Source organism: Ranitomeya imitator, chromosome 8 (assembly GCF_032444005.1).
Source record: "Ranitomeya imitator isolate aRanImi1 chromosome 8, aRanImi1.pri, whole genome shotgun sequence".
NCBI lineage: Eukaryota > Metazoa > Chordata > Amphibia > Anura > Dendrobatidae > Ranitomeya > Ranitomeya imitator.
Genome location: NC_091289.1, coordinates 1,037,362 through 1,063,435, shown reverse-complemented (window position 1 = coordinate 1,063,435; position 26,074 = coordinate 1,037,362). Strand labels below are relative to the sequence as shown.

At 48.3% G+C, this 26,074-nt stretch overlaps 1 protein-coding gene across 1 annotated transcript in view; it reads left to right on the top strand.

Moving 5' to 3' along the window:
- The window catches only part of BSN (bassoon presynaptic cytomatrix protein), a gene marked incomplete at its 5' end in the record, with an annotated part of 169,006 nt that overhangs the window by 137,709 nt on the left and 5,223 nt on the right, over positions 1 to 26,074 (top strand). The gene's annotated exons all lie outside the window — the stretch shown is intronic.

Genomic DNA, 26,074 nt, shown 5'->3' with positions numbered 1-26,074 from the left:
TGCTGAAGGGCAAGGCTCCAGCGTAGCAACCTGCCGTTGGTTCCACACATGGCGTTTAGCCAGCGCAGAGGGTTGTGGTCGGTCACCACAGTGAAGGGGCGACCGTACAAGTAGGGCTGCAAGCGCTGCAGGGCCCAGACTATGGCCAGGAACTCCTTCTCGATGGTGGAGTAGACCACTTCCCTCGGCAAAAGTTTCCGGCTCAGGTATAACACGGGGTGCTCTTGGTCCTCCGAGTCAACCTGGCTGAGCACAGCACCAAGGCCAAACTCGCTGGCGTCGGTCTGCACCAAGAACGGTCGACTGCTTTCAACACAGGGGCGTTGCACAGTGCGGTTTTCAACGCCTGGAAGGCCCCCTCACAGCCATCTGTCCAGTTGACAATGTGGGGTAGCTTCTTCCTGGTGAGGTCCGTCAAAGGTTTTGCCAGGCTACTATAGTGCTGTACGAAGCGCCTATAGTACCCTGCAGTGCCCATGAAGGACATCACCTGTTTCTTCGTCACGGGAGTGGGCCAGTTCACGATCGCTCCCACTTTCTCCGGCTCTGGCTTCAGGGTGTTCCCGCCTACCCGGTGCCCCAGGTAGTGAACCTCATGCCAATCTGGCACTTTCTCGGCTTTATAGTCAGTCCTGCTTGGTGAATTCGCCTGAGCACCGCCTCGAGATGCTGCAGGTGTTCCTCCCAGGAGGAACTGAAGATGGCAATGTCATCCAAGTACGCCACGGCGTACTTCTCCAGTCCCTGAAGCAGGAAGTTGACCATCCGCTGGAAAGTGGCAGGGGCATTCTTCATGCCGAAGGGCATGACCGTGGACTCGTACAGTCCGAAGGGCGTGATAAAGGCGGACTTCTCCTGCGCCTCGGGGCTCAGGGGAATCTGCCAGTATCCTCTACTCAGATCCATTATTGTTAGGTAATCTGCGCCAGCTAACTTATCCAGCAGCTCCTCGATGCGCGGCATTGGGTGCGCGTCAGAGGCTGTGATGGCGTTGAGCCCCCTGTAGTCCACGCAGAATCGGGTGGTCTGGTCTTTCTTTGGCACGAGAACTACAGGTGAGGTCCACACGCTTTTTGACCGTCGAATCACCCCCAGCTGCAACATCTCATCGATCTCTTGGCGCATAATCTGCTGCACTGTTATGAACTGGTGGCCCAGGAGCAACATGAGACGTTCTCTGGAGAAGGTGGCACCTGTACTGACCGCAGACCTGAACTTAACGCCACAACTAGCAGTAGCCGTGGAATGTACCTAACGCTCCCTAGACATCTCGACACAGCCGGAGGACTAATTAACCCTAGAGATAGAAAAGGGAAAACTATCTTGCCTCAGAGAAAATCCCCAAAGAATAGACAGCCCCCCACAAATATTGACTGTGAGATAAGAGGGAAATAACATACGCAGGCTGAAATCAGGATTTAGCAAAGGAGGCCATTCTAGCTAGATAGAAAGGACAGGACAGAGTGCTATGTGGTCAGTATTAAAACACTAGAAAATATCCACCACAGAAAATACAAAAATCTCCATAACTAACTAAAGGCATGGAGGGTATTTCTGCATCTCCTGAGATACCAGCTTGGATAAACAAATCCTTATACAGACCAAGCTGGACAAAACACAAAACGTGAGGAAGCACTGAACAATAAAGCCCACAGCATGTGGACTGCAAAAAACAAGGCCAGAACTTAGCTTAGATGAAATGAACAGCAAGCAGCAGAGACCAGGCAGGAATGTGAATCCTCCAGGAACAATGGACAACTGGCACTAACTAAAGGGTCAAGCAAGACTAAATAGCCCAGTTAGAATTGCAATCAGTGGACACACCTGATGGCTGCTGCGATCCAAAGACCGCAGCGCTACCACTTATAACCACCGGAGGGAGCCCGAGAGCAGAATTCACAACACTGCACCTGGTCAGAGATTCGATAGGGTGTTCGCCGTAGTGGGGCGTGATTCCCGGTGTCCACCTCGTGGACTGCTAACTGAGTCCTCCCAGGTCGGTTGGAGAACACGACCCGGAAGGGTTCCGGTGTGATTTGCAACTGCAACCGCTGGGGTTCAGTTAACGGAGCGCTTACCTCCACGTCCTCGATGGACCCATTGGCCTTGGCTTGGGCCAGCATGTCCAGGAGGGTGTCTTCCTCCCTGTCTTCGGGCACGCTGCAGACCGGTAGGACGAAAGGTTCACGTTCGTGATGAGCCTTCATCATGTTGACGTGAAAGGCCTTTCGCCTACCCCGAGCGTGGTCAAGCGTGACCACGTAAGTGACCGCGTTGGGCTGTTGGTGGACGACGTACGGGCCCTCCCAGGCTGCCTGAAGCTTATCCGTTGGTACGGGGACCAGCACCCACACCTTTTGACCCACGTGGTAGGTCCGCTCTCGGGCGTTCTGGTCGTACCAGTGCTTCTGATCAGCCTGAGCCTGCGTCATGTTGTCATGCACCAACTGCGTCAAGGTCTGCATCTTGTCACGGAAGCGCATGACATACTCCACTATGGACACTTCAGAAGGGTTCGGCTCCTCTTCCCAGGATTTTCTTACCAACCCAAGGGGTCCCCGGACTCGCCTGCCGTACAGGAGCTCGAAGGGAGAGAACCCCGTCGAGGCCTGCGGAACCTCTCGGTAAGCAAACAGCAGGTGTGGGAGATACCGCTCCCAGTCGCGCCCTTGAGTCTCAACCAGCATGCGTAGCATCTGTTTGAGGGTACCATTGAAGCGATCACACAAGCCATTGGTCTGTGGGTGATACGCACTCGATACCAGGTGCTTCACCTGCATTCTCTTACAGAGAGCCTCCATTAGGCGAGACATAAATTGGGTCCCTTGATCAGTAAGCATTTCCCTGGGAAATCCTACACGTGAAAAGATGGCCAACAGGGCATCCGCCACCTTATCTGCCATAGTTGACGATTGACGACAGAGCTACTGCCTCTGGGTACCGGGTAGCGTAGTTTACCACAGTAAGGATATATCGCTTTCCAGAGCTGCTGGGACGGCCAGCGGGCCCACAATGTCCACCGCGATCCTATGGAAAAGCTCTTCTATCACTGGTAAAGGAATCAGGGGAGCCTTAAGAGCAGGCCCCGCCTTCCCCACTCTTTGACAAGTGATACAGGAGCAGCAGTCGTTTGACACATCTGTCCCCATCTTAGGCCAATAGAAGTGTTGAGACAGCCGGGCCTTAGTTTTGCTGATCCCCAAGTGTCCAGCTAGCGGGATCTCATGGGCAATCCGCAACAACTCACCCCGGAATTGCTGCGGGACGACCAGCTGTCTTTCCCTCAACCACTTCTTTTGTGATTCTCCGGGTACTGTCTCCCGGTACAACCTTCCTCGTTCCCAGAACACCTTCTCCTTATCAGTCTCGGAGAAGAGCGTCCCGACAAGTTGTCTCAAACTCTCTAGGCTCGCATCTGTGTGGGGAAGCCAAAAAGCGACGTCAGGGTCCCTTCCCCACGGGAACCCTCTTGGAGCTGCTCTGGGTCCACCTCTGGTTGTCCCAGTGATGACTGAGGAGGGTCCGGAAGGCAGACAGTTCTCTGCGTTCTGGGCACTCTGACTGCGGGTGACAGCAGCTACGCAGGCTGTCTCCCCGGGGGTTTCTACAGACCCATCAGCCGGCGCTGCTATGGGCTCTACCTCCCCATTCACCCCCAACACTCCAGGGGCAGTGCTACTTATGGGCCTGTTACCTTCCTCGGTGGCACCGGTCACTTTCATGGCATCACCTTCCTCACAGTTCCCATGCATCTCCCCATTTCCTGTAGCACCGACACTTGCCCCTGTTAGGGGTTCCTCAGCCGTCTCACTCCGCAGAGCGACATGGCTGGGCACGCCTGTACCTATGGACACATTAACCTTCACAGAAAAATCATTGTCAGGTTCAGTTGGCACAGGTACAACATTTTCACCATCAATCCTAGGAAAAAAATGGTTATTAGATGCATCATTACAAGATAAAGCATGGTCAGGTAACACATGCGATTTCCCATCATCATCAGGGTTAATGTTACCCTCATTAGTAGATTGGGGAGGGGTGTCAGGGACGTAGTATGCAACCATCCTCCCCAAATCAGTCCCCAACAAAACATCAGTGGGCAAATTATCAGACAGCCCCACTTCCTTCACCCCGCTCCCAGCACCCCAATCAATATAAATCCGGGCCATCGGTAAGGGACAGCTGATGCCCCCAATCCCAGTGACAGTTAGGGTTTTCCCCGGAATGATTTCTTCAGGGGCCGCCAGTTCGGGTCGGATGAGGGTTCGTTCAGCCCCGGTGTCCTTGAGGCCTGTAGCAACCTGGCCTCCCACAGTGACGTGCTGTACGTTGTCACACACCCTCCCAACCACACCCCCACCAAAAGAACTGCTGCATTAGGCCCTGGGGCCTTGGATGAGGGGTTCTTCTGCTTGTCTGGACAGTTGGGACTGAGATGACCAGGCCAATTGCAGAAGTAACACTTGTGGGGTTCGGTGGTTGGTCTGGTGTTGTTGGCCACAGGGCCAGGACCTCTGGTGTGTTGGCTGGCAGGGGTACTGGCGTTGGATGCAGGCTTACCCCCTCTCCAGCTGGTGGTGACTGGTTTCCGCGCTTCCGATCTACGGTTGGCCTCATAGGCATCGGCAATCTGCGCTGCTTTCGTCACGTCTTTGGGTTCTCTGTCCATCACGAACTGTCGCACCTCAGCTGGGCAAAGATGAAAGAACTGGTCTTTGATCATCAGGTCTCGCAGCTGTGCAAAGGTGGTCACTGACAGTCCTTTGGTCCACTGGTCAAAGTGGGTCCCCAGTCCATGCACCACATCACTGTAACTGTCGTGTGGGCCACGTTGGAGGGTCCGGAACTTTTTACGGTACACCTCGGGTGTAAGCTGGTACTTTGCGATCAGGGCCTGCTTGATGGCCTCATAGTCACCATCTTGTTCTTGAGGGAGGGCAGCAAACGCCTCCAGAGCTTTACCTCTCAGCCCTGGCGTCAGGTATCGTGCCCATTCATCTGTAGGCAGCCGGTACTGTCTGCAGGCTTTCTCAAAGACCCGCAGAAAAGTGTCCAAGTCTCCGTCCTTCTCCATAACAGGAAAGTGATAGGGCCGGGGCCTAGGTATCTGAGCGCTGCTGGGCTCATGTCTCTGGGCGGTGGAGGGCATCCCCCCTGCCGGAGCATCTCCAGTTCATGTGCTCGCTGGGCTTGGCGCTCGGCTCTCTCAGCCTCCCGCTCGGCTCGCTCAGCCTCCCGCTCGGCTCGCTGGGCCTGGGCCTCTCGCTCGGCTCGCTCCTGGTATTGCTGAATCAGATGCCGACGTCCCTCATGGTCGTCAGTGGGGAATTCTTTCAAGGCCGCCTGCACTTGGGGGTCCAATTAGCCCGGATTGCTAGCAGGGCAAGCATTCAGTGGTTGGACCTCTGCTGCAGCACCATGTTCGCTTGTGCTGGCTTCTGCGGCCTCTGAGTTCTGAGAGTGGTCTAGAGCGGCTTCCCATTGCACCAGATCTGCGACCAGTTGGGCTTTGTTTTTGCTTGCAAAGTCAATGTGCTGTGACTTGCATAAGGCAACAAGGGTGTCTCTGGTCTGCTGCTCATAATAGACTTCTCCCGGCACAACCATGGTTGCCAAATAAAAGATAGGACAGAAAAACAAAGAGAAAGGGAGGGGATAATTACCAGTACGCAGTTGTCTCAAGACTAAAAAACACTGAGTTCGTTCTCCAAACTTATTTGCGCAGAGTCCTCGCAAGAACTTTCTGCAAGTTTTTAGTGAGGGGAATGATTGCTCAAACCAAATCACTAATGCTCTAATATCCCACCGCCTTGCCACCAATTTGTCAGGAATCTTGACACCGTGACCGTCACCCCTACGTCACGGGTTGGGGTGACTTTAGGCCAACAGATGTGTAGGGGGGCTTATCTTAGTTATCCCTCCACTTCACAATGTGATGAAAAAACACACACAAGGCTATTGACCTCTTAGTTTACAGCAGGGGCTTATTCTAGGTATCCCACTGCTCTTCACTATACCACGAACTGCAGGGATTTATGTATATCCCGCTTACAGTTCCACTTAAAACTTGCAGCTCCCCGGTGCCCCCCTTACTCTCAGGTCAGATGTGGTACTGCACCTGGGGTAATTAGTCGCCAGAAAGGCTGCCTGCTATGTACTGGCTATTGGGCACGCTGCAGCGATGCGATAAACTACTCCCACTCAGGCAGGAACAATAATTATCAACGCCGCAGTCGCTACAGCATCACCCAAAAGTCTGCACACGGTCGCTGCCACCAGCTTCGATTAAACGGGTCCGAAGCTAACCCAAAAACAACAGTAGCGTAATTCCCTTCAGGAGACTTAGGGTACGGTTTAGAACAGGAGAACGAACCAGTATTAAATAATATACCCCATCAAAAGTTTCAGGCAGTGTTTTATCAAAATATTTTACAAATGATGTTACAAATGAGACAATTGCAAATATGTACAAGGTAATTATAACATAAAGGGATTACAGGAGAAAAGATAACACTCACATGTTCAAAGCATTGCAGGCACCCAGGCTAGTGGAGCTTCCATACGTCCCAGTTCATGGGACGTGCTCAGGGCTCTCCAGGAAAAAGACAAGAAGACTGAGCTGGGGATCTGGGCAGACAGTTATAGCTGCGGCCTGTAACATCCCAGAAAGGGGTTGGATCACCTCGTCCCTCCTACCTCTTCAGTTAACTAATTTTACCCTAACCTATATCTAATTTCTATAACTCCTCTACAAAACATGTCATAGTCATAACAAACCCAGCATTCATCTCGGATTAACGTGGGCATTCTAATGAGATCAAATATGTCCTATCTAGGATACATATTTACAGAGAAATCCCTACTTCTTTACCAGATGGAGTTAGAAGCCCGTGTTTAGAGGGATGGGCAGATCCACCGAGGGAGATTAAGAATATATATTTTCGTGTTCTTAACGTAAACGGTTTGCGTAATATCTTACAAAAACAAAACAAAGAACTTCCATGAATTCTAGAGACTTAGAATCCAGTTCTTGCTGGAGGAAGATTCTAACCTGGTCGTAAAAATTCCTTTAGGCAATAAAATGCTCTTCCCCCATACTGGGTGTATGCTATTAAAATTTTATGGGCCATGGACTGTGTAGAGATTGTGGACTGTGTATGGACCGTGGACTGAGTATGGACCATGTGCCGTGTATGGACTATGGTCTGTGTATGGACAGTGGTCTGTGTATGAACCATGGACTCTGTATGGACTCTGTATGGACCGTGGACTGTGTATGGGCCATTAGCTGTGTATGGACCGTGGGCTGCGTATAGACCATGGACTGTGGATTTACCTTGTACTGTGTATGTAGCATAGACTATGTATGGACCATGGACTATGTATGGACCATGGACTGTGTATGGACCATGGACAGTGTATGGATCACGGACAGCATATGGGCCACGGACTGTGTATGGGCCATGGAGTATGTATGGGCCATGGACTGTGTATGGGCCATGGACTGTGTATAGGCCATAGACTGTGTATCGTCCATGTGCTGTGTATGGGCCATGGACTGTGTATTGACCACATGTTGCGTATGGGCCATGGACTGTGCATGGACCATGGACTGTGTTTGGACCATATACTGTGTGGACCACGGACAGTGTATGAATCACGGACTGTGTATGGGCCATGTACTGTGTATGGGCCATGTACTGAGTGTGGACCATGTAGTGTGTGTGGACCATGTTCTGTGTGTGGGCCATGTGCTGTGCATGGACCGTGTACTGTACTACCCTCTGGCATTCTGTAGTGGCCACACGTCATCTAGCTGGAATGGTTCCTCCAACGGAGTGCTGTAGCGCCTTTAAAATTCGTCACTCCCGCCGTTTCTTCTGTTCAATCACTCTCGCTACCCACTGGGCCTCTTCTACCGTGGGAGCCTGAAATTCATTTATGTAGGCACCGCGGGGAGGAACAGAGACCAGGGAAGGTGGTGGGGCAGGTGTCGGTGCGGGAGCTGAGGTGAGGGTAGATGATGCACTCATTGTGACTGCGTCCGGCTGCCACGGTTCTCCTCTGCGACCGCGCGAACTCGGGATCACGATCGCGACGGTCTCTTGCTCCACAGCTTCCGGCTTCTCTTATCACCTCTTCCAGATCCAGCTTCTCCACGTCCGCGATGTCCTTTCTCTCGGCGATCTTCATCTGCACAGGTATCTCACTTGGCAAAGGCGTCTCTCTTCCGAGCATACCGTCTTGTTCTTCTGGGCTCCACCCGTTCGTGGGTGGAGTTACTTCCAGCTTCCCCACCCTTTCCTCAAGACTCTGCTGTAGGGGTCCTAGCTTCTTCTCCTGCTGCTCCCATCTTGGGCGGGCACCAGTCACTGACAGATACGCCCACAGAAGCAGGAAGACCTGACACCACAACAATAGGAGCCCTTAAAGGGACCACACTTCTTATTTTTCACACTATCTAGAAAACGCAGTTTGAGAAAGACCCGAGGCAGGGTCGAAACGTTACTACTTCGTTTATACTCCCTGCTGTGTGTGTATATATATGAAAATTTTGTCTCAACACATGTGAATAAATACATCACATTTTTGCAAAGATATACCATAAGAGTGCGGCTGATTTTTCTATATTAGTCAGTGTGATGTGGCCTTGGCTCAGGCTACTGCTTCTTTCATCTTCGCATCCTTTTCTTCTTAGGATGCCCACGGTAGGCGGCACGGCTCTCAGCTGTCGTGCAACTGACAGTCATCTGCTTGTCAGTGTTCGGCACCATCTTTAAGTCACCAACGGCCACCGTCTTCAAGGCTCCTCCACTCTCAATACGCAAGGCATCACAATCCTGCCGACTACGCCAATTCTGTAAGCCGGTCAGGGTGGTAGTCGTGACAACAGGCTGTATGGTTCCCACACCCTGGCCCCCCACAGATGAAATGCAACATCCTCTTCCTATCTCTCCCTGCCATCTGGGCAGTCTCCTTCTTTACTAGCAGCTCCATCTCCCTTTTCCCTGCCATCCGGTCAGTCTCTTTGGAAAATCTGTGTCCCATCTCTGCCTTCGTCACGAGCTTCCTGTCAGCCCCTCGTCCGGTTCCAATTGGGAAAGGTGCCGGGATTACCATCTCAGCTGCTTCCGCCCCGGTCTTAGACTGCAAATCCTTCTTGGGGATGGTCCTGTTGTGCTGGTGGCCAACTGCACTACTCTACAGCCTGGGGCCCCTTCCTGCCATAGCACCTTTATCCCCATGGCCTGCAACTGTCTGCTCCACTGCGTCTCACACACCCGCCCTGGGCAAAGGTGCCTGGGCTTCTGCTGCCTATATAGGAAGTGCTTCTCCTATATCCCTCTGCTGTGCTCTGTGGCTCCTCCTATTTGCTTAACCCTTTTGCTGCCTGTGTCTAACTAACAGTTCTATCTATTCTATACTATGCTATCTCTTATGATGCCCCCCACTACTCTAATCTCCTAAACTATGTCCTAATCTATCTATAAGCGTAAGCACATAACAAATGCACCACATTACAGTACATGACAGTAACATTAAGAAACCGCACATTACATTAATAAACACAGATGTGCTGCATGTCGTCGTGTGAATAGCGTCCAGGGAGAGAAGGCACGTGAAGGTCCCCGCCACCTCCTTTCATATGAGCCATGGACTGTGTATGGGCCATGGACTGTATATGGGCCATGGACTGTATATGGGCCATGGACTGTATATGGGCCATGGACTGTGTATGGGCCATGGACTGTGTATGGGCCATGGACTGTATATTGGCCATGGACTGTATATGGGCCATGGACTGTGTATGGGCCATGGACTGTATATGGGCCATGGACTGCATATGGGCCATGGCCTGTGTATGGAAAATTTTTGTGTTTATTTGTGAAAAAAACGGAAATTTTGTGAAAATTTTGCAATTTTCAAATTTTTTATTTTTATTCTGTTAAACCAGAGAGTTATATGACACAAAATAGTTAATAAATAACATTTCCCACATGTCTACTTTACATCAGCACAATTTTGGAAACAAAATTTATTTTTTCTAGGAAGTTATAAGGCTTACAATTTGACCAGCAATTTCTCATTTTTACAACAAAATTTACAAAACCATTTTCTTAGGGACCACCTCACATTTGAAGTCAGTTTGAGGGGTCTATATGGCTGAAAATACTCAAAAGTGACACCATCCTAAAAACTGCACCCCTCAAGGTGCTCAAAACCACATTCAAGAAGTTTATTAACCCTTCAGGTGTTTCACAGCAGCAGAAGCAACATGGAAGGAAAAAATGAACATTTAACTTTTTAGTCACAAAAATGATCTTTTAACAACAATTTTTTTATTTTCCCAAGGGAAAAAACAGAAACTGGACCCCAAAAGTTATTTTCCAATTTGTCCTGAGTACGTTCATACCCCATATGTGGGGGGGAACCACTGTTTGGGCGCATGACAGGGCTCAGAAGGGAAGGAGCGCCATTTGACTTTTTGAATGAAAAATTCGCTCCAATCGTTAGCGGACACCATGTCACGTTTGGAGAGCCCCTGTGTGCCTAAACATTGGAGCTCCCCCACTTGTGACCCCATTTCGGAAACTAGACCTCCCAAGCATAACAGGAGAAATTGGACTCCAAATGTTGCTGTCCAGTTTCTCCTGCGTACGCTGATACCCCATATGTGGGGGGGAACCACTGTTTGGACGCACGTTCGGGCTCGGAAGGGAAGTAGTGACCTTTTAGACTTTGATGGAATGGTCTGCGGGCGTCACGTTGCGTTTGCAGAGCCCCTGATGTGCCTAAACATTAGAAACCCCCCACAAGTGACCCCATTTTGTAAACTAGACCCCCCCAAGGAACTTGTTTAGATGTGTGGTGAGAACTTTGAACCCCTTACTGCTTCACAGAAGTTTATAACGCAGAGCTGTGAAAATAAAAAATCATTTTTTTCCTCAAAAATTAATTTTTAGCCCGCAATTTTTTCTTTTCAGAAGGGTAACAGGAGAAATTAGACTCCCAAAGTTGTTGTGCAGTTTCTCCTGAGTACGCTGATACCCCATATGTGGGGGTAAACCACTGTTTGGGCGCACGTCGGGGCTCGGAAGGGAAGTAGTGACTTTTGAAATGCAGACTTGGATGGATTGGTCTGCAGGCGTCATGTTACGTTTGCAGAGCCCCTGATGTGGCTAAACAGTAGAAACCCCCCACAAGTGACCCCATTTTGGAAACTAGACCCTGAAATACATAGTGGATGCTTTCCTGAAACGGAAAGTACTTGCAAGCAGCATAATACAAAGAATAGCAGGTTTACCCAGAATCCTTTGCAGTAGGCGGAGCTATGCAAATCATCTCTTTCCACCCCGGTCTAATCCACAGCGCTTGGAACCGCCAAGCGTGCAATGCTGCGGATTAGTTTCTAAATTTACACAGCCAACCAATTCCTACCTGTGGACACGTGTTTCGGGCTTTAGGCCCTCATCAGCACAGGGCTGGAATTGGTTGGCTGTATGGAGTGGGGCTCGGTGAGCAAGCGATACATATATGCTAGCCACCTTAGGGAGAGACCCAAGTTGGGCTAAATGTAGCGGGACGAAAGAGACCGAAAAGCCCTCTACTTAAAGGAAATACATAGTGGATGCTTTCCTGAAACGGAAAGTACTTGCAAGCAGCATAATACAAAGAATAGCAGGTTTACCCAGAATCCTTTGCAGTAGGCGGAGCTATGCAAATCATCTCTTTCCACCCCGGTCTAATCCACAGCGCTTGGAACCGCCAAGCGTGCAATGCTGCGGATTGCTGCTAGACCCTGAAAGGAACTTATCTAGATGTGTGGTGAGCACTTTGAACCCCCAAGTGCTTCACAGAAGTTTATAACGCAGAGCTGTGAAATTAATAAATATGTTTTCTTTCCTCAAAAATAATTTTTTAGCCCTCAATCTTTTATTTTCCCAAGGGTAACAGGAGAAATTACACCCCCAAAATTTTTGTGCAATTTTTACTGATTACGCTTATGCCCCATATGTTTGGGTAAACCACTGTTTACGTTGGGGCTCGGGAGAGAGCACCATTTGACTTTTTGAACTCAAGATTGGGTGGAATCAATGGTGTTGCATGTCGCGTTTGGAGACCCCTGATGTGCCTAAACAGTGGAAACCCCTCAATTCTAATTCCAACGCTAACCCCAACACACCCCTAACCCTAATCCCAACTGTAGCCATAACCCTAATCACACCCTTAACCCCAACACACCCCTAACCACAACCCTAATCATAACCCTAACCACAAGCCTTACCCTAACCCCAACACACCCCTAACCCTAATCCCAACCCTAATCATAACCCTAACCACAAGCCTAACCACAAGCCTAACCCTAACCCCAACACACCCCTAACCCAAATCTTAACCCTAATTCCAACCCTAACCCTATGGCTATGTGCCCATGTTGTGGATTTGTGTGCGGATTTTTCCGCACCGTTTTTGAAAAATCCGTAGGTAAAATGCACTACGTTTTACCTGCGGATTAACCGCGGATTTCCAGTGTTTTTTGTGCGGATTTCACCTGCGGATTCTGTTGTGAATTCTGTGGCTGAATTCACTCCTGTGGTCACAAGTGGTGCTGCGGCTTCTGAGCTTCCTCCCTCAGGTGTTCTGGTGAGCTCGTTAACTGCTTCATTACTTAACTCCGCCTGATGCTGCTATCCTTGCTCCTTGTCAATGTTTCAGTGTTGGATCTGAGCTTCTCCTGATTGTTCCTGTGACCTGCTGCTCTGTATAGCTAAGTGCTTTTTGCTTTTTTGTTGCTTTTTTTCTGTCCAGCTTGTCTTTTGTTTTGCTGGAAGCTCTGAGACGCAAAGGTTGTACCGCCGTGCCGTTAGTTCGGCACGGTGGTTTTTTTTTGCCCCCTTTGCGTGGTTTTTCTTTAGGGTTTTTTGTAGACTGCAAAGTTCGCTTTACTGTCCTCGCTCTGTCCTAGAATATCGGGCCCCACTTTGCTGAATCTATTTCATCCCTACGTTTTGTCTTTTCATCTTACTCACAGTCATTATATGTGGGGGGCTGCCTTTTCCTTTGGGGAATTTCTCTGGGGCAAGTCAGGCCTATTTTTCTATCTTCAGGCTAGCTAGTTTCTTAGGCTGTGCCGAGTTGCCTAGGTAGTTGTTAGGCGCAATCCACAGTCTTTTAGTTGTGTTTAGGATAGGATCAGGTGTGCAGTCTACAGAGTTTCCACGTCTCTGAGCTCGTTCTTGTATTTTTGGGTATTTGTCAGATCACTGTGTGCGCTCTGATCGCTAAGCACACTGTGTTTCTGGATTGCCTTCATAACACCTGTCATTAGCAAACATAACAGGATTCCTATTGAGGAAGAGGTGTAAAACGCTGCGGAATCCGCACAAAGAATTGACATGCTGAGGAAAATACAATGCAGCGTTTCCGCACAGTATTTTCCGCACCATGGGCACAGCGGATTTGGTTTTCCATAGGTTTACATTGTACTGTTTACGTGATGGAAAACTGCTGCGAATCCTCAGCAGCCAATCCACTGCGGATCCGCAGCCAAATCAGCACACAGCCTAATTCTAACCCTAATTCCAACCCTTAGTGTTATGACCTGGTGGTTAGGAGCACCCGGAATGACCTGATGGTTAAACTCACAGGACAAGCTCTGGGAAGTGGGAACTTTGCTGACCGCAATCCCTAATCCTATCACACACACTAGAAATAGCCGTGGAGCGTACCTAACAGGCCTAGACGCCTCGGCACAGCCTAAGAACTAGCTAGCCCTAGAGATAGAAAATAAAGCCTACCTTGCCTCAGAGAAATTTCCCCAAAGGAAAAGGCAGCCCCCCACAAATATTAACTGTGAGTTAAGATGAAAGTCACAAACACAGAAACAGGTATTAGCAAAGGGAGGCCAGACTAACTAAACAGACAGAGGATAGGAAAGGTAACTTTGCGGTCAGCACAAAAAACTACAAAAGACCACGCAGAGTGTGCAAAAAGACCCCCGCACCGACTCACGGTGCGGAGGCTCCACCCTGCATCCCAGAGCTTCCAGCTAGCAAGACAAAATCATGAAAGCAAGCTGGACTAAAAAAAACCATGAACAGAAAATAACAAACGGGGACTTAGCTTCTTGCAGGAAGAGACAGGTCTCCAGAAGATCCAAGAGCGAACTGAACCAGCACAGGAACATTGACAGCTGGAATGGAGTAACGATCTGAGTGGAGTTAAATAGAGCAGCCAACCAAAGGATAAACCACGTCACCTGTGTAGGGAACCTCAGAAGCAGCAGCTTCACTCACAGCCACCAGAGGGAGTCCATGGACAGAACTCGCCGAAGTACCATTCACGACCACAGGAGGGAGTTCGACAACAGAATTCACAACACCTTAGGCTATGTGCACAAGTTGTGGATTTTGCTGCGGATCCGCAGCAGTTTCCCATGAGTTTACAGTACAATGTAAACCTATGGGAAACAGAAAACGCTGTGCACATGCTGCGGAAAAAAACGCGTGGAAACGCAGCGGTTTACATTCCGCAGCATGTCAATTCTTTGTGCGGATTCCGCAGCGGTTTTACACCTGCTCCATAATAGAAAACCGCAGGTGTAAAACCGCAGTGGAATCAACACAAAAACCGCGGTAAATCCGCAGGTAAAACGCAGTGTCTTTTACCTGCGGATTTCTAAAATCCGCTGTGGAAAAATACGCAGAGGTCCATTTTACGTGTGCACATAGCCTAACCCTAATTCTAACCCTAATTCCAACCCTAATTCTAACCCTAGTGGAAAAATAAATATATTTTCTTTATTTCATTATTTTTCCTACCTATGGGGGTGATAGAGGGGGGTTTATTTAATTTTTTTTATTTTGATCACTGTGGTTTTATCCCGGTGATCAAAATGTACCTCAATTCAGATACGGTGGGCGCACTGCGCATGCGCCCGCCATTTTGGAAGATGGCGGTGCCCATGGGAGAAGACGGACGGACATCGGGAGGGACACCGGAACTCGGGAGGTACGGGGGGGGGGTGAGATCGGACCGCAGGGGGAGCGGAGGGGAGGACAGAGGGGAGAGAAGGGCAGCATTGGACAGGACGGAGGGGAGGAAACATTGACAGCGGCAGATCGCGGTCTCCAGCCGTGGCCGATGGTTTTGCAGCATCGACCATGGCTGGAATGTAATATTTCATTGGCGAAATATTTCGATTGCTCTGTTTGACTGTTTCACTTTCAACAGCCAATCAGAGCGATCATAGCCACCGGGGGGGGCAAAGCCACCCCCCTGGGCTCAAGTACAACTCCTCCTGTACCTGCAGGTCGGTGAGATTTCAGTTAACCCTTTCACCCGACAAAAAGACAAGTGAAAAATGGATCAAGTTCAGAGAAAAGCTACCAGAATGGTGAGCAGACTGCAAAGTATGTCCTAAAAGGAACGGTTAAAGGATCTGGGAATGTTAAGCTGCAAAAAGGAAGGCTAAGAGGAAACGTAATAGCTCACTTTTGGCGATTAGGCACCAATTCAATCAGCTTAAAATGTTTTATTATGTGAAACTCACTGAAGTGCAGGTGGCAGGGGCGTGAGCAGGTAATAGCCTGACGGACTATGGCTTCTATATGGACCTGTAGAAGCGCAAGAATAGCTCGAAACGGTCGTAGTCCATCAGGCTTTCTTACCTGCTCACCCAGCCTGCCAAAGAAATTCATCACTAAGGACCAGGTGAGCGCTCCACTTCTTGCTTTATTATAGACGTAATAGCCGTCTACAAATATCTGAAGGGCCGTCACAGTGTAGCGGGATCATTATTCTCATCTACACATGGAAACACGAGAAGTAATGGAAGGAAACTGAAAGGGAGAAGATACAGATTAGAGATTAGAAAACCTATTTTGACAGTGAGGGCGATCAATGAGTGGAACAGGCGGCCACGAGAGGTGAGACATCTGTCTGAGATGGTTTAGTTAATTTTGCATTGAGCAGAGGTTGGACACGATGAGCCTTGGACTGTGAATGGTACATGGACTATGTAAGGACCATGTAAGGTGTATGAGTCATGGACTGTGTATGGACCATGGACTGTATGAGCCATGTGCTGTGTACGAACCATGGATTGTTTATGGATCATGTACTGTGTATTTACCTTGTTCTGTGTATCAACCATGTACAGTGTACGGATCATGTATAGTGGGTACAGAAAGTATTCAGACCCCTTTACATTTTTCACTCTTTGTTTCATTGCAGCCATTTGGTAAATTCAGTAAAAGTTCATTTTTTCTTATTAATGTAGACTCTGCACCCCATCTTGATTGAAAAAAAGCAGAAATGTAGAAATTTTTGCAAATTTATTAAAAAATAAAACCTGAAATATCCCATGGCCATAAGTCTTCAGACCCTTTGCTCAGTATTGAGGAGAAGCCCCTTTTGAGCTCGTACAGCCAGGAGTCTTCTTGGGAATGATGGAACAAGTTTTTCCCCCCTGGATTTGGGGATCCTCAGCCATTGTTCCCTGCAGATCCTCTCCAGTTCCGTCAGGTTGGATGATGAACGTTGGTGGACGCCATTTTCAGGTCTCTCCAGAGATGCTCAATCGGGTTTAGGTCAGGGCTCTGGCTGGATCGGTCAAGAATGGTCACAGAGTAGTTATGAAGCCACTCCTTTGTTATTTTAGCTGTGTGCTTAGGGTCATTGTCTTGTTGGAAGGTGAATCTTCGGCCAAGTCTGAGGTCCAGAGCACTCTGGAAGAGGTTTTCATCCAGGATATCTCTGTACTTGGCCGTATTCATGTTTCCTTCAATGACAACCAGTCGTCCTGTCCCTGCAGCTGAAAAACACCCCCATAGCATGATGCTGCCACCACTGTTATGAAAGGCAATTCAGTACTACAATGGACATAGCGGTCAGAGCACATACAGTGATCTGACAATAACCCAAAATCATAGAACGAGCTCTGAGACGTGGGAACTCTGCAGACCGCAATCCCTAATCCTCTCCAAACAACACTAGAGGCAGCCGTGGATTGCGCCTAACTCTGCCTATGCAACTCGGCACAGCCTGAGAAACTAACTAGCCTGAAGATAGAAAATAAGCCTACCTTGCCTCAGAGAAATACCCCAAAGGAAAAGGCAGCCCCCCACATATAATGACTGTGAGTTAAGATGAAAAGACAAACGTAGAGATGAAATAGATTCAGCAAAGTGAGGCCCGACTTTCTTAACAGATCGAGGATAGAAAAGGTAACTTTGCGGTCTACACAAAACCCTAAAGAAAACCACGCAAAGGGGGCAAAAAGACCCTCCGTACCGAACTAACGGCACGGAGGTACACCCTTTGCGTCCCAGAGCTTCCAGCAACAAATTAGACAAGCTGGACAGAAAAAATAGCAAACAAATAGCAAAGAAGAACTTAGCTATGCAGAGCAGCAGGCCACAGGAATGATCCAGGGAAAAGCAAGTCCAACACTGGAACATTGACAGGAAGCCAGGATCAAAGCATTAGGTGGAGTTAAGTAGAGAAGCACCTAACGACCTCACCAGATCACCTGAGGGAGGAAACTCAGAAGCCGCAGTACCACTTCCCTCCACCAACAGAAGCTCACAGAGAGAATCCGCCGAAGTACCACTTGTGACCACAGGAGGGAGCTCTGCCACAGAATTCACAACAGTACCCCCCCCCCTTAAGGAGGGGTCACCGAACCCTCACCAGAGCCCCCAGGCCGACCAGGATGAGCCACATGAAAGGCACGAACAAGATCGGGAGCATGGACATCAGAGGCAAAAACCCAGGACTTATCTTCCTGAGCATAACCCTTCCATTTAACCAGATAGTGGAGTTTCCGTCTAGAAACACGAGAATCCAAAATCTTCTCCACAATATACTCTAATTCCCCCTCCACCAAAACCGGGGCAGGAGGATCAACAGATGGAACCATAGGTGCCACGTATCTCCGCAACAATGACCTATGGAATACGTTATGTATGGAAAAAGAATCTGGAAGGGTCAGACGAAAAGACACAGGATTAAGAACCTCAGAAATCCTATACGGACCAATGAAACGAGGTTTAAACTTAGGAGAGGAAACCTTCATAGGAATATGACGAGAAGATAACCAAACCAGATCCCCAACACGAAGTCGGGGACCCACACGGCGTCTGCGATTAGCGAAACGTTGAGCCTTCTCCTGGGACAAGGTCAAATTGTCCACTACATGAGTCCAAATCTGCTGCAACCTGTCCACCACAGTATCCACACCAGGACAGTCCGAAGACTCAACCTGTCCTGAAGAGAAACGAGGATGGAACCCAGAATTGCAGAAAAATGGCGAAACCAAGGTAGCCGAGCTGGCCCGATTATTAAGGGCGAACTCAGCCAAAGGTAAAAAGGACACCCAGTCATCCTGATCGGCAGAAACAAAGCATCTCAGATATGTTTCCAAGGTCTGATTGGTTCGTTCGGTCTGGCCATTAGTCTGAGGATGGAAAGCCGAGGAAAAAGACAAGTCAATGCCCATCCTACCACAAAAGGCTCGCCAAAACCTTGAAACAAACTGGGAACCTCTGTCAGAAACGATATTCTCTGGAATGCCATGTAAACGAACCACATGCTGGAAGAACAATGGCACCAAATCAGAGGAGGAAGGCAATTTAGACAAGGGTACCAGATGGACCATCTTAGAAAAGCGATCACAGACCACCCAAATGACTGACATCTTTTGAGAAACGGGAAGATCAGAAATAAAATCCATAGAGATATGTGTCCAAGGCCTCTTCGGGACCGGCAAGGGCAAAAGCAACCCACTGGCACGAGAACAGCAGGGCTTAGCCCGAGCACAAATCCCACAGGACTGCACAAAAACACGCACATTCCGCGACAGAGACGGCCACCAAAAGGATCTAGCCACCAACTCTCTGGTACCAAAGATTCCAGGATGACCAGCCAACACCGAACAATGAACCTCAGAGATAACTTTATTAGTCCACCTATCAGGGACAAACAGTCTCTCCGCTGGACAACGATCAGGTTTATTAGCCTGAAATTTTTGCAGCACCCGCCGCAAATCAGGGGAGATGGCAGACACAATTACTCCTTCCTTGAGGATACCCGCCGGCTCAGACAAACCCGGAGAGTCGGGCACAAAACTCCTAGACAGAGCATCCGCCTTCACATTTTTAGAGCCCGGAAGGTACGAAATCACAAAGTCAAAACGGGCAAAAAACAGCGACCAACGAGCCTGTCTAGGATTCAACCGCTTAGCAGACTCAAGATAAGTCAAGTTCTTATGATCAGTCAATACCAACACGCGATGCTTAGCTCCTTCAAGCCAATGACGCCACTCCTCGAATGCCCACTTCATGGCCAGCAACTCTCGGTTGCCCACATCATAATTTCGCTCAGCAGGCGAAAACTTCCTGGAAAAAAAAGCGCATGGTTTCATCACTGAGCAATCAGACCCTCTCTGCGACAAAACAGCCCCTGCTCCAATCTCAGAAGCATCAACCTCGACCTGGAACGGAAGAGAAACATCTGGTTGACACAACACAGGGGCAGAAGAAAAACTACGCTTCAAGTCTTGAAAAGCTTCCACAGCAGCAGAAGACCAATTGACCAAATCAGCACCCTTCTTGGTCAAATCGGTCAATGGTTTGGCAATACTAGAAAAATTGCAGATGAAGCGACGATAAAAATTAGCAAAGCCCAGGAACTTTTGCAGACTTTTCAGAGATGTCGGCTGAGTCCAATCATGGATGGCTTGGACCTTAACAGGATCCATCTCGATAGTAGAAGGGGAAAAGATGAACCCCAAAAATGAAACCTTCTGCACACCAAAGAGACACTTTGATCCCTTCACAAACAAAGAATTAGCACGCAGGACCTGAAAAACCGTTCTGACCTGTTTCACATGAGACTCCCAATCATCCGAGAAGATCAAAATGTCATCCAAGTACACAATCAGGAATTTATCCAGGTACTCTCGGAAGATGTCATGCATAAAGGACTGAAACACTGATGGAGCATTGGCAAGTCCGAATGGCATCACTAGATACTCAAAATGACCCTCGGGCGTATTAAATGCAGTTTTCCATTCATCTCCTCGCCTGATTCGCACCAGATTATACGCACCACGAAGATCTATCTTGGTGAACCAACTAGCCCCCTTAATCCGAGCAAACAAATCAGATAACAATGGCAAGGGGTACTGAAATTTAACCGTGATCTTATTTAGAAGGCGGTAATCTATACAAGGTCTCAGTGAACCATCCTTCTTGGCTACAAAAAAGAACCCTGCTCCTAATGGTGACGATGATGGGCGAATATGCCCCTTCTCCAGGGATTCCTTCACATAACTGCGCATAGCGGCGTGCTCAGGCATGGATAAATTAAACAGTCGACCTTTTGGGAATTTACTACCAGGAATCAAATTGATAGCACAATCACAATCCCTATGCGGAGGTAGGGCATCGGACTTGGGCTCATCAAATACATCCCGGTAATCAGACAAGAACTCTGGAACCTCAGAAGGGGTGGATGACGAAATTGACAGAAATGGAACATCACCATGTAACCCCTGACAACCCCAGCTGGACACCGACATGGATTTCCAATCTAATACTGGATTATGGGCTTGTAGCCATGGCAACCCCAACACGACCACATCATGCAGATTATGCAACACCAGAAAGCGAATAACCTCCTGATGTGCAGGAGCCATGCACATGGTCAGCTGGGTCCAGTATTGAGGCTTATTCTTGGCCAAAGGCGTGGCATCAATTCCTCTCAATGGAATAGGACACTGCAAGGGCTCTAAGAGAAACCCACAACGCTTAGCATACTCCAAGTCCATCAAATTCAGGGCAGCGCCTGAATCCACAAATGCCATGACAGAATACGATGACAAAGAGCAGATCAAGGTAACGGACAGAAGAAATTTTGACTGTACAGTACCAATGACGGCAGACCTAGCGGACCGCTTAGTGCGCTTAGGACAATCAGAAATAGCATGAATGGAATCACCACAGTAGAAACACAGACCATTCAGACGTCTGTATTCCTGCCGTTCAACTCTAGTCATAGTCCTATCGCACTGCATAGGCTCAGGTTTAACCTCAGGCAGTACCGCCAAATGGTGCACAGATTTACGCTCGCGCAAGCATCGACCGATCTGAATGGCCAAAGACAAAGACTCATTCAAACCAGCAGGCATAGGAAATCCCACCATGACATCCTTAAGAGCCTCAGAGAGACCCTTTCTGAACAAAGCTGCCAGCGCAGATTCATTCCACTGAGTGAGTACTGACCATTTCCTAAATTTCTGACAATATACTTCTATATCATCCTGACCCTGGCACAAAGCCAGCAAATTTTTCTCAGCCTGATCCACTGAATTAGGCTCATCGTACAGCAATCCGAGCGCCAGGAAAAACGCATCGACACTACTCAATGCAGGGTCTCCTGGCGCAAGAGAAAATGCCCAGTCTTGAGGGTCGCCGCGCAAAAAAGAAATAATAATCAAAACCTGTTGAATAGGATTACCAGAAGAATGAGGTTTCAAGGCCAGAAATAGCTTACAATTATTTTTGAAACTTAGAAACTTAGTTCTATCTCCAAAAAACAAATCAGGAATAGGAATTATTGGTTCTAACATAGATTTCTGATCAATAGTATCTTGAATTTTTTGTACATTTATAACGAGATTATCCATTGAAGAGCACAGACCCTGAATATCCATGTCCACACCTGTGTCCAGAATCACCCAAATGTCTAGGGGAAAAAAAAAAATGAACACAGAGCAGAAAAAAAAAAAAAAAAAAATGATGTCAGAACTTTTTCTTTCCCTCTATTGAGAATCATTAGTTTGGCTCCTTGTACTGTTATGTTTGCTAATGACAGGTGTTATGAAGGCAATCCAGAAACACAGTGTGCTTAGCGATCAGAGCGCACACAGTGATCTGACAAATACCCAAAAATACAAGAACGAGCTCTGAGACGTGGAAACTCTGTAGACTGCACACCTGATCCTATCCTAAACACAACTAAAAGCGGCTGTGGATTGCGCCTAACAACTACCTAGGCAACTCGGCACAGCCTAAGAAACTAGCTAGCCTGAAGATAGAAAAATAGGCCTGACTTGCCCCAGAGAAATTCCCCAAAGGAAAAGGCAGCCCCCCACATATAATGACTGTGAGTAAGATGAAAAGACAAAACGTAGGGATGAAATAGATTCAGCAAAGTGGGGCCCGATATTCTAGGACAGAGCGAGGACAGTAAAGCGAACTTTGCAGTCTACAAAAAACCCTAAAGCAAAACCACGCAAAGGGGGCAAAAAAAACCCCACCGTGCCGAACTAACGGCACGGCGGTACACCCTTTGCGTCTCAGAGCTTCCAGCAAAACAAAAGACAAGCTGGACAGAAAAAAAGCAACAAAAAAGCAAAAGGCACTTAGCTATACAGAGCAGCAGGTCACAGGAACAATCAGGAGAAGCTCAGATCCAACACTGAAACATTGACAAGGAGCAAGGATAGCAGCATCAGGCGGAGTTAAGTAATGAAGCAGTTAACGAGCTCACCAGAACACCTGAGGGAGGAAGCTCAGAAGCTGCAGTACCACTTGTGACCACAGGAGTGAATTCAGCCACAGAATTCACAACAAATACCCCAAAGGAAAAGGCAGCCCCCCACATATAATGACTGTGAGTTAAGATGAAAAGACAAACGTAGAGATGAAATAGATTCAGCAAAGTGAGGCTCGACTTTCTTAACAGATCGAGGATAGAAAAGGTAACTTTGCGGTCTACACAAAACCCTAAAGAAAACCACGCAAAGGGGGCAAAAAGACCCTCCGTACCGAACTAACGGCACGGAGGTACACCCTTTGCGTCCCAGAGCTTCCAGCAACAAATTAGACAAGCTGGACAGAAAAAAATAGCAAACAAATAGCAAAGAAGAACTTAGCTATGCAGAGCAGCAGGCCACAGGAATGATCCAGGGAAAAGCAAGTCCAACACTGGAACATTGACAGGAAGCCAGGATCAAAGCATTAGTTGGAGTTAAGTAGAGAAGCACCTAACGACCTCACCAGATCACCTGAGGGAGGAAACTCAGAAGCCGCAGTACCACTTCCCTCCACCAACAGAAGCTCACAGAGAGAATCCGCCGAAGTACCACTTGTGACCACAGGAGGGAGCTCTGCCACAGAATTCACAACACACCACCATGCTTCACTGTTGGGATTGTATTGGGCAGGTGATGATCAGTGCCTGGTTTTCTCCACACATACCGCTTAGAATTATCACCAAAAAGATCTATCTTCATCTTATCAGACCAGAGAATCTTATTTCTCCTAGTCTGGGAATCCTTTATGTGTTTTTTGGCAAACTCTATGCGGGCTTTCATATGTCTTGCACTGAGGAGAGGCTTCCGTCGGGCAACTCTGCCATAAAGGCCCGACTGGTGAAGGCTGCAATGATAGTTGACTTTGTGGAACTTTCTCCCATCTCCCTACTGCATCTCTGGAGCTCAGCCACAGTGATCTTGCAGTTCTTCTTTACCTCTCTCACCAAGGCTCTTCAACAACGATTGCTCAGTTTGGCTGGACGGCCAGGTCTAGGAAGACTTCTGGTGGTCCCAAACTTCTTCCAGTTAAGGATTATTGTGACGCCCCAGGGTCCTGGTTGTCACAGTGGCATTGCTTTCCTCACGGGGAGAGTGATGTCACGCTTGGAAGCAATGAAGGATTCCTTTTGACAGGTAATCAGCACATACAACACCATTCTGACTCCAGGCCAGAGGGGGGAGCTCTACACCCGACTTCAGGGGGAAGCTGCTCTCTCTGGTCAGGAGGAGGAGTCAGTTGATAGGCAGTTGGAAAGAGTTGACAGTTGGTGCCAGACAGCAGACGGGAGCAGAAGGACGAGTGAGGGGCCGTGTAGCCTGAAATGCTGTAGCTTCTAGATGGTGAGATACAGAAGGAAAAACAGCTAACGTGACGGAGAGTGAAGCACAGGAGAGTGACAACAAAGGAGAATAGCAGCGACTGGGCTACCTCCCTGACAGAGCGCAGATACCAGTAACCGGAAGACTGAGGTTGTGTCATACTTTAGGAGGCACAGCAGAAACCGGTAGGACCGCTAGACTACATGTAACTTCTCTGCCCTAACACCCAGGAGACACAGTGACACATAGAGCCCGGGTCGTGATAGAGACCCTGTAAAAAGGCTAGAGTCACTTGTCATACGAGTTTGAGTCCTACCTAAAGGGAGACAGAGAGAACTGAGAGGACCTTGCCAGAAGCCTTAGGCAGTAAGGGACTACAATACCACAGCGGTATAAGGAAGGCTTTTAACTCCACCTGGTTAAAGGGGACTCTGAACTCGCTTCCAAGCCAGCCGGACCCTGCCTGTACCTGTGATCTGGTGCCCTGGACTGGGGCTGCCTGTTACCATCAGTAAACCAGGTAAAGAGACTGCAAACCTATCTCCTCCGTTCTTTATTGCACCTCTCACCATCTTCATCTACTACACCGGGAACCATGGGGACCCAGCTTCACCTGTGGGAAGCTACACCATCCCAGCTGCCATAACATCACCCCAGTGGACCCCTTAAAGCAGCGTCAGTCATCTCTGACTGAATACCACAAGTGGCGTCACAAACTCTTATCTCACAAATCCCCTTAAAGACCTTCCCTTTTACATGGGCGCCTAGGGCCACGGACTGGGTCGCTGCCGCCGTGACACATCCCTTTAATTGCGACCGTACCCCACGGCCCTGGCAGGCGTTACATTATGAGGCCACTGTGCTCTTAGGAACCTTGAGTACTGCAGAAATTCTGTTGTAACCTTGGCCAGGTCTGTGCCTGGCCACAATTCTGTCTCTGAGCTCCTTGGCCAGTTCCTTTGGCCTCATGATTCTCATTTGGTCTGACATGCACTGTGAGCTGTGAGGTCTTATATAGACAGGTGTGCGCCGCTCCAAATCAAGTCCTATCAGTTTAATTACACACAGCTGGACTCCAATGAAGGAGTAGAACCATCTCAAGGAGGATCACAAGGAAATGGACAGCATGGGACTTATATATGAGAGTCTGAGCAAAGGGGCTGAAGACTTGTGACCATGTGACATTTCAGTTTTTCTTTTTTTTATACAATTCTACATTTCTATTTTTTTTAGTCAAGATGGGGTGCAGAGTGAACATTATTGAGAAAAAATGAACTTTTTGGAATTTACCAAATGGCTGCAGTGAAACAAAGAGTTAAAAATTTAAAGGGGTCTGAATACTTTCCGTACCCACTTTAGTTTGTATTTAACTACTGGTTATGGACCATAAACTGTGTATTTATCGTGTTCTGTATATCGACCATGTAAAAAACAAAATCCAGCTCACCATACCGACATTCCCAAGAGCTCGGAGCACGGAACCGCTGTGTCAGGGCGTAGACGAACAGGAAAGAGAAGGAGATCCAGCTCAACGAAATAGTGAAAAATCCATAGTTTATTTCACTTAAAATATAGTGAAAGGACAAAACATCAGCATACAAAAAAATATTATAAAACCAAGGTCAGACCTTGGTTTTATAATATTTTTTTGTATGCTGATGTTTTGTCCTTTCACTATATTTTAAGTGAAATAAACTATGGATTTTTCACTATTTCGTTGAGCTGGATCTCCTTCTCTTTCCATATCGACCATGTACAGTGTATGGATCATGTACTTTGTATTTGCCTTGCACTGTGTATGAATCATGAACTGTATATGGACCATGTACTGGGTATTTACCATGTTCTGTGCCTCGACCATGTACTGTGAACGGACCATGTACTGGGTTTGGACCATGTACTGTTTATTTACCATGTTCTGTGCCTCGACCATGTACTGTGAACGGACCATGTACTGTGAACGGACCATGTACTGTGAACGGACCATGTACTGTGAACGGACCATGTACTGTGAACGGACCATGTACTGTGAACGGACCATGTACTGTGAACGGACCATGTACTGTGAACGGACCATGTACTGTGAACGGACCATGTACTGTGAACGGACCATGTACTGTGAACGGACCATGTACTGTGAACGGACCATGT